This window comes from Schistocerca americana, chromosome 3 (genome assembly GCF_021461395.2).
Source record: "Schistocerca americana isolate TAMUIC-IGC-003095 chromosome 3, iqSchAmer2.1, whole genome shotgun sequence".
NCBI lineage: Eukaryota > Metazoa > Arthropoda > Insecta > Orthoptera > Acrididae > Schistocerca > Schistocerca americana.
In genome coordinates this window covers 446891660-446904130 of record NC_060121.1, presented here as the reverse complement: position 1 = coordinate 446904130, position 12471 = coordinate 446891660, and positions in this window count along the sequence as shown.

Below are 12471 nucleotides of genomic sequence, written 5' to 3'. Positions count from 1 at the left end.
TTGGAAGGACTGACTCAGCGTATAGAAAAGTCGAAACAACCTTCACTGAAATTAAAATCATGGGTGGTGGCATTAAGAGTGCAACGGGAATTCCACTGTTAAATACAGAGGAGAGTGAGGATAGGTGGAAAGAGTATATTGAAAGCCTCTGTGAGGAAGAAGACTTGTCTGATATGATATAACAAGAAACAGGAGTCGATAGGTAAGAGATAGGGTATCCAGAATTAGGAACATAATTTAAAAGAGCTTTGGAGTACTTAAGATCAAGATCCCAAAAGGGATAGATAACATTCCATCCCAATACCAAAAATCAGTGTGTGAAATGGCAGCAATACTGTTCACCTTGTTGTGCAGAATGTATGAGACGTGCTACACACATCGTCAGACTTTCAGAGGAACGTCATCCATTCAATTCCAAAGACAACAAAAACGGGAAGGAGAGAATTGTCGCACAATTAGCTTAACTTAAACATCCAAGTTGCTGACACGAATAAAGTACAAAAGAATGGAAAAGAAAACTGAGGATGTGTTAGATGACTATCAGTTTGGCTTTAGGTAAGGTAAAGGCAACAGAGAGACAGTTCTGATGTTGCGGTTGACAATGGAAGCAGGGCTGAAGAAAAATCGAGACGCTCTCATGGCACTTGTCCATCTGAAAAAAGCGCTCGACGATGTTAAATGGTGCGAAATATTCGTAATTCTGATAAAATATGGGTGAGCTATAAGGAAAGGCAGGTAATATACAATCTGAACACGAACGAAGAGGGAACAATAAGAGTGGAAGAGCGAGAACGAAAGTCTCGGATTTAAAGAGAGTAAGACAGGAAAGTAGTATTTCGCTGCTACTGTTCAATCTATACATCGAAGTAGAAATGAGGGAAATAAAAGAAAGATTCAAGAGTGGCATTAAAATTCAGGGTGAAAGGATATCTATGATAAGATTCGGTGATGATATTGCTATCCTATGAGAAAGTGAATAAGAAGTACAGGATATTCTGAACGGAATGAACAGTACAGAATACAGATTGAGAGTAAATCGAAGAAAGGCAAAGTAGTGTAAATGAAAACAGCGAGAAACTTATCATGATTTGTGATTACACACTAAAGGAACTTAAGGAATTCTACTATGTAGGCCACAAAATGGACAGAGCAAGCATTTCAGATGTGGTACAACGAAGAATTTCAAATATTAGGTCGACTGAGAAGGTAAGAAACGAGAAGGTTGTCCAGAGAATCGACGAGGAAAGAAATGTATGGAAACCACTAACAAGAAGAGACAGTATGATAGGACATTTGTTATGGAATTAGGGAATAACTTCCATGATATTAGAGGTAGCTGTAGAAGGTGAAAACTGTAGAGGAAGACAGAGATTGGATACATCTAGCAAATAATTGAGGACGTAGGGTGTAATTACTATTCAGATGAAAAAGTTGCCACAAGAGAGGAAACTGTTGTGGGCCGCCTCAAACCGCTAAGGAGACTGATGACTCGAAAAAGAGAAAGACAGATAGTATCGGTGAGGAAGGAATGTATGGACCCCACTGAATAGAAGAAGCGTAAGGATGATAGGACACGTGAAATATATGCGGGAATAACCTCCCTGGAACTAGGAGGAGTCATAACAGGTGGAAAACTGTATGAAAAGTCTCAAATCGTGAAATGTACCCCCCAGTCGATTGACGGTATTGTGTGAGCTGCTACTCTGAGGGATGAGGATGTTACAAGAGAGGAAGACACATTTATCTGATTTAGTCTATGTTGCCTGCATTCTGCAAAACCACAATATACCAATAATTAGTACAATGAACATTTGTTTATGTCAACACTCACAAAAACTTACATCCAGTTCAGATAAAATGCCAGTTCAGATAAAATCAATGTTCAAGAGTATAGACGAACAATCACTTCCGGAATTACAGTAAAAGCCTGTTCAGAGACAGTCAGTTGTCGCGTCACTAGCAAGGCTGCGGTAGTTCGTATCCACGAGGGCAGTTTACCTCTGGATGGAAGATTCCTGACTGAAGAGAGCTCCCTTCTGACGGCTGCTGACTTAGAACCGGTGAAGAAAGTCTCATGGCTGCTGCTGATAAAATTGTGGTTGTCCAGGAGTGCTGTATAGTTGTTTCTACCGATGATGAACTATGCTGAACTCCCTGTGAACACGCCAAAAACTGTCACTCACTGGCTGGGTTGTAATACATTTGCGAAAAATAATACACTGAACCCGCCAATTGGCTGATGAACCAGATGATACCCGCTCATTGACTCCGTACGTGGGGTGATGTCATCACCCTACATACTTGAAGCAAAGTCCTGCCGCTATTGGTCTCGTCACTATGCCAGAAGTGTGACGAGGGATACAATATACCCACCCCGAATGGAGGGAAGCGAAGCGTCTTCTTCCTTAGCTGCTATAGTGGTAAAAGTCCACTTCTAGTCTCCTTGGCATTTACATCCATGTGACGTTCCCCTTGCTGAATTCTCTGGCGACGATGTTGCCCTGATGGCACGGCACTGTGAGGGACGCAAGTGCCCTTACCTGCCGACCGTGCTGCATGTCCTCAGGAGATACTGTATGTCCTTGTGCGGCGAGCTCATGTAAGAAGTAGTAAAGCGACTTCTAAGGTGTAGTCAGCCTTGAACTTCTTTATTTGTACCTTGAATGTCTGAATGAAGTGTTCAGTGACTCCATTTTGTCATGGTTGTAGTTATACGCTGCTTAAGTTATGTATCCCATGGGACATTCAGAAAGACTAGATTTGTTGACTAGTGAACAGCATACCATTATTCATAATGATTGCTGTAGGGAGATCATACATGGCGAAAATCTGTTCCACAGCTCTAGCTCCCCATAATGTACAGTCTGACAATATAGCAGTTGCAGGTGTAGGCTTCTACAAGAATGTTTGTCCGCAGAAAAGATCATGTGTAAAGAAGGTGGGGCTGACTGCAGGACTCCAGTACTTCTGGCCAAGGCAAAGTAGATTGCAGGAACGCACAGTCAACATTCCTACCCATGTCCTGGATGCGTTTACCTGAACCTTGAGGCTTGAAACTCAGCTGCTGGAAAATCTGCAGTCGCATAAGCTTAGACACTGTATGCGATTTCGTTCTTGGAAGTGGCCTGCAGATTTTTATTTTTATGATTGATGTACACTAAACAACAACTTCTGATGTTAATTTTCTCATCACTATAACTCGTTAGCTTGTCGTGAAAACGGGGTCACTGTGTCACATTAATAAAGGCGAAATTATCACATTTTACGATAGTTTTCGTGGAAGCAGCGTCAAGTTGAAAGTCAACGTTGCATCCATTGAGCTCGAAGTCTGCTAACATTGCCTTATCGGCTGAGAAATAATACTTCTCAATTATTTTCAAAATCGTTGACATCTGATTCAAAATTATCCACCATATCCTCTGCGTCACCAGTACAAGCAGAATTCGTGATGGTGCAGCACTTCTATCCGGAGTAGTGCAAACAAACCTTTGCGTTAAAAACCACTCTCAATGTAAGGAGGGACGGCTGTGAGCCAGGATGGTGCGATCAGTTGAGGGAAGCTAGGTGGGAGCACAGGAGCCTTCAGCAAACGGCAGCTTCAAGTATAACAAGTTCTTTATTGTTGCATCTGCGCCGCCTAGTACACTGGGACCGTCGCCAGCAGGCTGCTAATTTCTGCTCGGGTGGCCGCTTGAATACCCCACGATGCTGATGCAAACTTTACACTTTACGTAAGCTGGCAGCACGGTTAACATGCCATACGAAGAGAAGTTGTCCTACAATGGCCACGAACTGGTGTCTTCTTCTGACAGGTCCATATAGCGGCCTCGTCTAAGGCAGCCCTGTCGTCCTGGTAGGGTAGCGAGACTAATAATAATTTCTTCACTAAAAATAAGAACAGCACTTATAGTCAGCAGCATCGCGCTTGTTGTGCATATGCGGTTCTACCAGTTACGTATCCTAAAACGCTACTGCCACTCTCGGTGTGGAAATTTGCCTTGCCCCGTACTGCAAGAGTCTGAACAGTACCGCTGAGTTCACTGTTGCAACAAGCTAATCCACGTCTCAACATTTCGCGGCCTTGATGAAAAAATTCGTTGACAATATCCTGCAATCGCCTCCTGTCAGCGCTGCTCCAACACATCGATCACATTCACACTACAATGATGTGACGAAAGTCATACCTCCTAAAATCGTGATGAACCTCCTTCTATCCGGCTTAGTGCACTAACTCGACGTGGCGTGGACTCAACAAGACGTTGGAAGGCCCCCATAAAATATTTAGCTGCGCTACCGCCCATAATTGCAAAAGTATTGCGCATGCTGGCTAATGTGCACAAACTGATCTCCCGATTATGACTCATAAAAATTCGATGACATTCATGTCGGGCGATCTGGGTGACCAAATCATTTGCTCTAATTGTCCAGAACGTTCTTCAATCCAATCGCCAATAACTATGGCCCGGTGACATGGTCATTCATAAAAATTCCATAGTTGTTTCGGAACAAAGTCCATGAATGGCTGAAAATGGTCTCCAGGTAGCCAAACATAACTATTTCCAGTCAATGATAGTTTCAGTTGGACCAAAGAACCCAATCCATTCCATGTAAACACAGCCCACACCATTGTGGAGTCCGCCCCCGGTAGCTGAGTGGTCAGCGCGACAGACTGTCAATCCTAAGCGCCCGGGGTCGATTCCTGGCTGAGTCGGAGATTTTCTCCGCTCGGGGACTGGGTGTTGTGTTGTCCTAATCATCATCATTTCATCTCCCTCGACGCGCAAGTCGCCGAAGTGGCGTCAAACCGAAAGACTTGCACCAGGCGAGCGGTCTACCCGACGGGAGGTTCAAAATGGCTCTGAGCACTATGGGACTCAACTGCTGAGGTCATTAGTCCCCTAGAACTTAGAACTAGTTAAACCTAACTAACCTAAAGACATCACAAACATCCATGCCCGAGGCAGGATTCGAACCTGCGACCGTAGCGGTCTTGCGGTTCCAGACTGCAGCGCCTTTAACCGCACGGCCACTTCGGCCGGCCCGACGGGAGGCCCTCGTCACACGACATTATTATTATTATTACCATTGTGGAGACATCTCCAGTTTGCATAGCGCCTTGTTGACAATCTGGATCGATGGCTTTCTGGAGTCTGCACAATATTCGCACCGTACCTCCAGCTCATACCAACTGAAATCGGGATTCACCTGACCACGCCATAGTTTTCCAGTTCTCTGTGATCGAATCGATATGTTCGCGAGCCTAGGGGAGGCGCTGCAGGCGACGTCAAGCTGTTAGCCAACGCACTCGCGCCGATTGTTTGCTGCTATAGCTCACTAACGCCACATTTCGCCGCACTGTCCTAAGGGACACGTTCGTCGTAGGTCCCACATTGATTTATGTGATAATTTCACGTAGTACTCCTTTTCTGATAGCACTGATAACTATAGACAAACGCTACTGTTCTCGGTCGCTAAGTGAAGGCCGTCGTCCATGGTGAGAGGTAAGGCCTGAAATTTAGTATTCTCGGCATGCTCATGAAACTGTGGATCTCGGAATATTGAACTCCCTAACGATTTCTTAAATGAAATGTCTCATGCGCCTAGCTCCAACTACCATGCCGCGTTGAAAGGCTGTTAATTCCCATCGTGTGGTCATATTCAATTCACGTCGGAAAACTTTTCACATGAATCACCGGAGAACAATTGGCAGCTCTGCCAATACACTGCCCTTTTATTCCTTGTGAGGTTAGAATACCGCCACTTGAACATGTGCATATCGCTGTTCCATGACTTTTGTCACCAGATATGGTCGGCACGCTATACATATGACCCAGTTTCCAACAGTATAAGCACTTCATAATTTCGTAAAAACACTACAGTCTGTCACAAGCCACAAAGCACTGAGCACAAGATTTAACACTAGAATTATAATGTCCAAAGGAATTTATTTTGCCGCAGTTTTGAGGGTGAAACTTATCGTAGACCTATGTTTGATTTTACCGTGCTGTTGAACCTTGTTACTGAAAGAAATGTCACAACTAGGAAAGTCTGTAAAACCTCGATTCTTCTGCATTCGAGAGTTTGCCGTGTTTTCTTAGTCTCTTTAGATGCTTGAGTAAGTGATTAACTGTCAACGTGGGATTAGCCGAGCGGTTTGAGGCGCTGCACTCATGTACTGTGCGGCTGGTCCATGCGGAGGTTCGACTCCTCACTCGGGCATGGGTGTGTGTGTGTGTGTGTGTTTGTCCTTAGGATGATTTAGGTTAAGTAGTGTGTAAGCTTAGGGACTGATGACCTTAGCAGTTAAGTCCCATAAGATTTCCCACACATTTGAACTTTTTTTTATTATTTTTTTTATAAGCGCATATCTAACGACTCTATCGGCATTAAAAAGATTCCAGTCCTGGTTTTCAGGCTAAAATATACAATCCTCAGTAACATCTTGCATTTCGCTGATCCATTCTTTAAATGACTGTCATGGTTTCTTGTATGCCCTTTGAATCCGTTTGAAGTCCTCTTCCCATCATTCCCGTTTTCCCAACCATTACAACAATGTTTGGTCGGTAGCATTCAGTATTTTCATATTAGCGTCAATGGACAGGAATAGGTTCTATTTTGGCAATGTAAAATCAATTTCTAACGCTACATATGTAATGTATTAGCGTTAGATTATGGTTCTCAGCCAACGTAACAGCCGTGAGGTACGGCACTACCTACATTTGCAACAAGAAATTTTCAGCAAGATTGTGTCAACAACAAAATGCCAACAAGAAAAGTGTCCGATAAGAATATTCCACCAAATTAAGTTTCAACATGAGAATTGTCCTACAAGAATGCCCAACAAAAAATGTATCCTTACATGAGTTAAGAAGTAGAACGATTTCAAGGTTCTCTTGCGCTACAGTGTCTTGAAGTCAACAATGTATGTCAGTGAAGAGGAAAATACATTATTCACATACTCTCGAACTGGAAATACTTCGACGATGATCCACTTAGTTTCCACTGAAGTATGTACTCCTCAGTGGCTTGAGTGCTACTCCCAGTTCAAAGTACCTGGTTGATTGTGTAGGTTTATTAATTCGTCTGATTGCGCGACTGGTAGCGCAGTGGTTGGCACACTGGACTGGTATTCGGTAGGACAACGCTTCAGACACTCGTTCGGCCATACTGGTTTAGTTTTCGTGATTTTCCGATAGTAAGGAAAATGCTGGGGTGATTCCTTTGACAGGGCACGGCCGCCTTCCATCCTTCCCTAATCCGAGCTTGTGCTCTTTCTCTTATGACCACGATCTACGGGACGTTAAACACTAATCTCCTCCTCCTCCTTCTCCTACGACACTATCATAAGCTTTCTACAAGTCTACACCTTAGTAATTAGTTTAAGTACATGAACATTTGTTCGTTGCAACACTTACACAAATGTACTGCCAGTTACATAAAACACATATGAGTCTGTCCAGGCTGTAGCTGGCAAGGCTGTGGTGATCCATATCGTTCTGGACGGTTTGCTTGTGGACAACAGGTTCCCGACCAATGGCAGTTCCCTCCAGACTGCAGTTAACATGAGTTCCGGCCTGCGTAGCTGATGCCCTCAGACAGACTATTGGCTGCCGGTAAATAGCTCGTAGTTGTCGAGGAAACCTGAATACTTTTCTCTGCAGATGATTAACTCTAGTGACCTCCCCATGAACTGTCGCCGTTTCGATGGGTTGCGAGTTATAAAGCCACGCAAATTACTGCACTGAATGTACACAATTGGGTGGTGCTGCAGGTGACAACGTGGGCCTATTCCTTAGCTCCACTAATGAGATATTGTTGTCAGTGGTGCGCAATTGTCGCAGGTTACGAGGCCTGGCTAAACAGTGCGGTCACCGCTGGCGACATCTAGAGACAACCGCTTTAGTTCTCTCCATTCTTCGCCTCGCCTCAATGGAGGCACGCTGAAACACTGCCAAGTTAGATGGGTGGCCTGCCTGGCAGGGGTAGTGACATGGGATATAACAGTGTACAGTTGCACTTTTATTCTGTGTAATGACTAACAGCTAACGTACCAAGTACCAAGGGAAGATCTACTCTGGTTGGCAGTCATTAGACAAAATGAAAGTCCGAGTACAGACTAAAGCAATTATATTTTCTTGTTGTGTTGGTCGTTGTTCCAACTGACATTATGTCGGGAATATGTAACGGGAATTATTCTGAAGGTATAATAATCACAAGATAAGAAAGAGAAGGATCTAACAAAAATCGATCATTGATTAAAGGACTCCGCCGCTTACCTATCCGTTTCGTGACGAATTAATTAAAATTTTGTATGTTACTGTAAAAATTGGGTTTCTTCTTGCGGAATGATTCTAAGTGAGGCCATTTTTTTCAATTTTGATTTTTGTTTAAGGTTTTGTAATGATTTTAATTGGGAGTAAAGGAGGAATACATGGTTCCCTAAATATATTCCTCCTCGCGTCCAGCCTGACATATATGTCCCATTTGAAATATATTTCGTTAGAGATTAGGACCGGCGAATGAAGAAATTAAGTACAGTTATTATGACAAGCAAATTCCAGGATAGCAAGACAGAGTTTTTTCAATACCTAACCACGCGAAAATGCGTCCATAGCATACAGCTGTTATTGGAGCTGTAGACAGGTTCGACTAGCAGAGAGAAAGATGTGCTATTGACAGTAGATCACTCAAATGGTCACAACGTCTTTCTTATTTTCTTTTAAACGTTGCAATAGTAAGCGCCTCCCATGTATCCTGCAGAACTGTAACAAAGGAGGCAAACGTCACCAACATTATTTTCTCCTTGCTTTTGTAAACAGCATTCAACTGGGACGAATACAAAGAGAAGGGAAAGGCAAGAATTCATCACAAAAAAACAAACATGAGTAGTGGAGTTTTCTTTCATATCAAATCAAGGGAAATAAAGTAAGATTGCAGCACAGAAAATAATTTATAAATGTAATAATTTATTTTATTTATTTATTGATTTATTTAACCTGGCAAGCTTAGGGCCATCAGGCCCTCTCTTACATCTAACCAGGCATTCTACTTATTTTACATTCATATGTTTTAGTAGGCATGTTAAATTACATCTAGTACAAAAAGTGAAATAAACAATTAGAAAGGTACACCTGTAAAAATACATACATATAGAGTTTATATTCGTAGATCGTAAGTACTGTTATAATTAGACATTATTGAAGAGACAGATTTTAGATAGGAGTGCTGGCAGCAGGGAGTATGAGGGAGACTCATGATGAATTGAGGAGAAGAACAGAGAGACATGATGAAACGTAATTAAGGAAATATAAAGGAAAAGAAGATTGCGTGGCTAATATAGATGAAGAGAAAGGCATCTCAGGAGCAAGATAGGAGACGCTAGCCTTGCTATTTGACAGATGAGAGGATTGGCCTTGTACATTAATTTTGTCGGGAACTTTATGAGGATGATAGTAGGAAATGCTTCAACTTCTTCTTAAAAGCAGCAGGAGATTGAATTTTTCGCAAGGTAAGGGGCAGTTTGTTCCAGAGGCGGACAGCGGCAACTGAGAAGGGGTTTGCGAAAGTTTTTGTTTTGTGAGCGGGCACAGTTAGGATACCAAATAAGAGTGACCTCGTGTTTCGATTATGATGGCATGACAGGTTTTTAATCTCTGAAGAAAGGTACTGGGGTGCTTGCGCGACGAGGAGTCGGTGAAGTAGACATAGAGTGTGGTACTCACACAATTTGTCCGGCCGCAGCCACCCTAGCTCGGACTATGAAGCACTAACATGATCATATCGGCGAATGTTGCAGGTGTAACGCACACAGGCATTCATGGTTAGCTCTACCCGTCTTTTGTTTTCACTATTCATGCCTTGTTGAATCACATAACAATAGTGGAGGTTCGGTAGAACGAGTGCTTGCACGAGCTGGCGTTTCAAGTCCTGTGGAAATATATTCCGAAACTTTTTGAGAGCATAGAGACAAGCAGACGTCTTTCGGCACACTGCGACTGTATTCTCCGCCCAGTTGAGATGCTCGTCCAAAGTTACACCCAAGTTCTTCACTGTTTTCTGATATGGTATTGGAGTACCGTCGAGCAGAATAGGAGGTAGCCGTTCGCGGAAATCTGAACTTATTAATTTCTGATGGGCTATTAAGATTACTTGCGTCTTTTTTGCATTTAGTTTAAGCCCCAGGTTTTTCGCCCATGTCACTAGTGAAGACAGATCATCATTCATCTGAGCGATTGCAGTGTTTACATCTTCAGGTCTGACGCTTAGGTAGAGCTGGAGGTCGTCGGCATAGAAATGATACTTACAGGAGGACAGAACCGACGAAATATCGTTGACATATAAAGAAAGCAAAAGTGGTCCTAAGATTGATCCTTGTGGCACTCCCGAGGAAACATGTTTCCAGGAAGATTTTTCATTTACGCAGACAACTTTTAAGTAGCTTTCAAACCATCTCACTGCACTATCAGAGAAATTAAACTGTTGCATTTTTCTGAGCAATATGTCAACAGTGTCAAAAGCTTTGCTGAAGTCCAGTAGCGTCAATATTGTTGCCTTTCGATTGTCGATGGCATATTTCAGATCATCCCTTTGTTAGGCACTACCTGCCGCGAGGGGCACTGGCCGATGCTTGCGCCAAGTGACATAACACAGGGGTGTCCGAGGTTTTGCGCGCTCTGTTTGTGACTCCGCGAGTGCCGAAAGAACGGCGACTGCAAGAGATTTCCTGAGGTTGCGGGAGTATAGAAAATGGATTAGTGGTATTCGGTGCAAGGAGAATATGACCAAAATAGTGACGGCTGTGTGTCACTGTGTATCCTATGTCGTAAGAGGAGAAATGTAATTAGCGTATTTGAAACAGCTTAGGGTGGAAATAAGGGAAAGGGGAGTGATTTAAGAGGCCGGGGCAGTGAAATTTGCTAAAGCGATACTGATAGTGATTCTTGTTATGAACAGTTTAAACCGAAGAGATGGGTGATTAATGAACTAAAGGAGAGACTAATAATTGCAATAGAACTATTACAGAATGGAAGAGAATAAACTGAGAAAATGAAAAAAAGTATTAGCAGTAACTAAAATTAAGTGATGGTTAGAGCTACAGACACAAAAAGAAATAGTAAAAAGTTAATACAGTTACAAAAACAATTAGTTAAAGGTACAAATATGGGTATAATTAAAAAGTTAATGCATTTACAAGACTATATCTGAGTATAGGGCTGTTACAATTTGCAAATGGTGTTAAGTTTGCACTTTTGGCTCGAGTAGCTTCACTTAATACTATTCAGTTCTGTCATATTTGTGACTGTCTTCTTTCCAGCTGCTGTCTTAATGATTACTCTGCCATCCTGAGTCCACACATTCTGAAGACCGAAATGGGATATGGCACTGTTTAAAATCTTTAGCCGTTCGTGTGTCAGATCTTCCCTTATTGTAAGCCCTGTCCTTGCTAACTTCTTCTTCTGGGTAAAGATCTCTGCCCTTTTTCGGTACGAGACAAATTTAATTATTATTGGACGAGGTTTGGCAGCAATTGGTAGTTTTCATCCCACCCAATGACTCCTGTCAATGTCTGCCTTGGTCACTTCAACGCCTAATTTTTCACGCGAAACCTGTATAACCAGGTTGTCTGTGTCTTCTTCCTTATTTTCTGCTACTCCAAACAGTCGTAGACTATTTCGCCTTTGGTACTGTTCTAGCTCGTCTCTTGCGGCAGATAGTTTCACTTCCAACTCTCGTGCTTTTTTCTCGTATTCAGACACAGACTTTTTTAGTGCTGTAATTTCGGCAGTATTGGCCTCAACAGTTTCACGCATTTTGGCCAATACTGCTGCCGTTACAGTATCTGATATAGTGCCTGCTATCTGATCGAGATTGTTTTTATCGCGAAGCGCAGCGTTTACCTCAGAGCGGACCAGCTAAGCTATACCGGGAGCAGCGACCACACCTTCCGCCAAGAGCAGGCCCGCCGCACTTGCTGCTTCCCCGCTGCTGGACGCGCTGCTGTTGACTCTTCTGTTTACCATTTTCTCGAAGATATTGGCGGAGCACAGAAAAAAATAGCACTACTGCACAGAGCACTGTTGTTTACACGATTTGCACTTGTACTAGACAACACCACCTGCGAGAACACCTTCGAATTCAACTAAATTTCGCGAGCCGAACTTAAAACGTGTTACACTGCAGCCGCCATGACATATATTTAGGCACTAATATGAACAAAAGGAGCCGGCCGCGGTGGCCGTGCGGTTCTGGCGCTGCAGTCCGGAACCGCGAGGCTGCTACGGTCGCAGGTTCGAATCCTGCCTCGGGCATGGGTGTGTGTGATGTCCTTAGGTTAGTTAGGTTTAAGTAGTTCTAAGTTCTAGGGGACTTATGACCTAAGATGTTGAGTCCCATAGTGCTCAGAGCCATTGAACAAAAGGCAACAACAGAAGTTCTTACACTAGTTCTGTACACACAGTGGCCGTAAGGCAG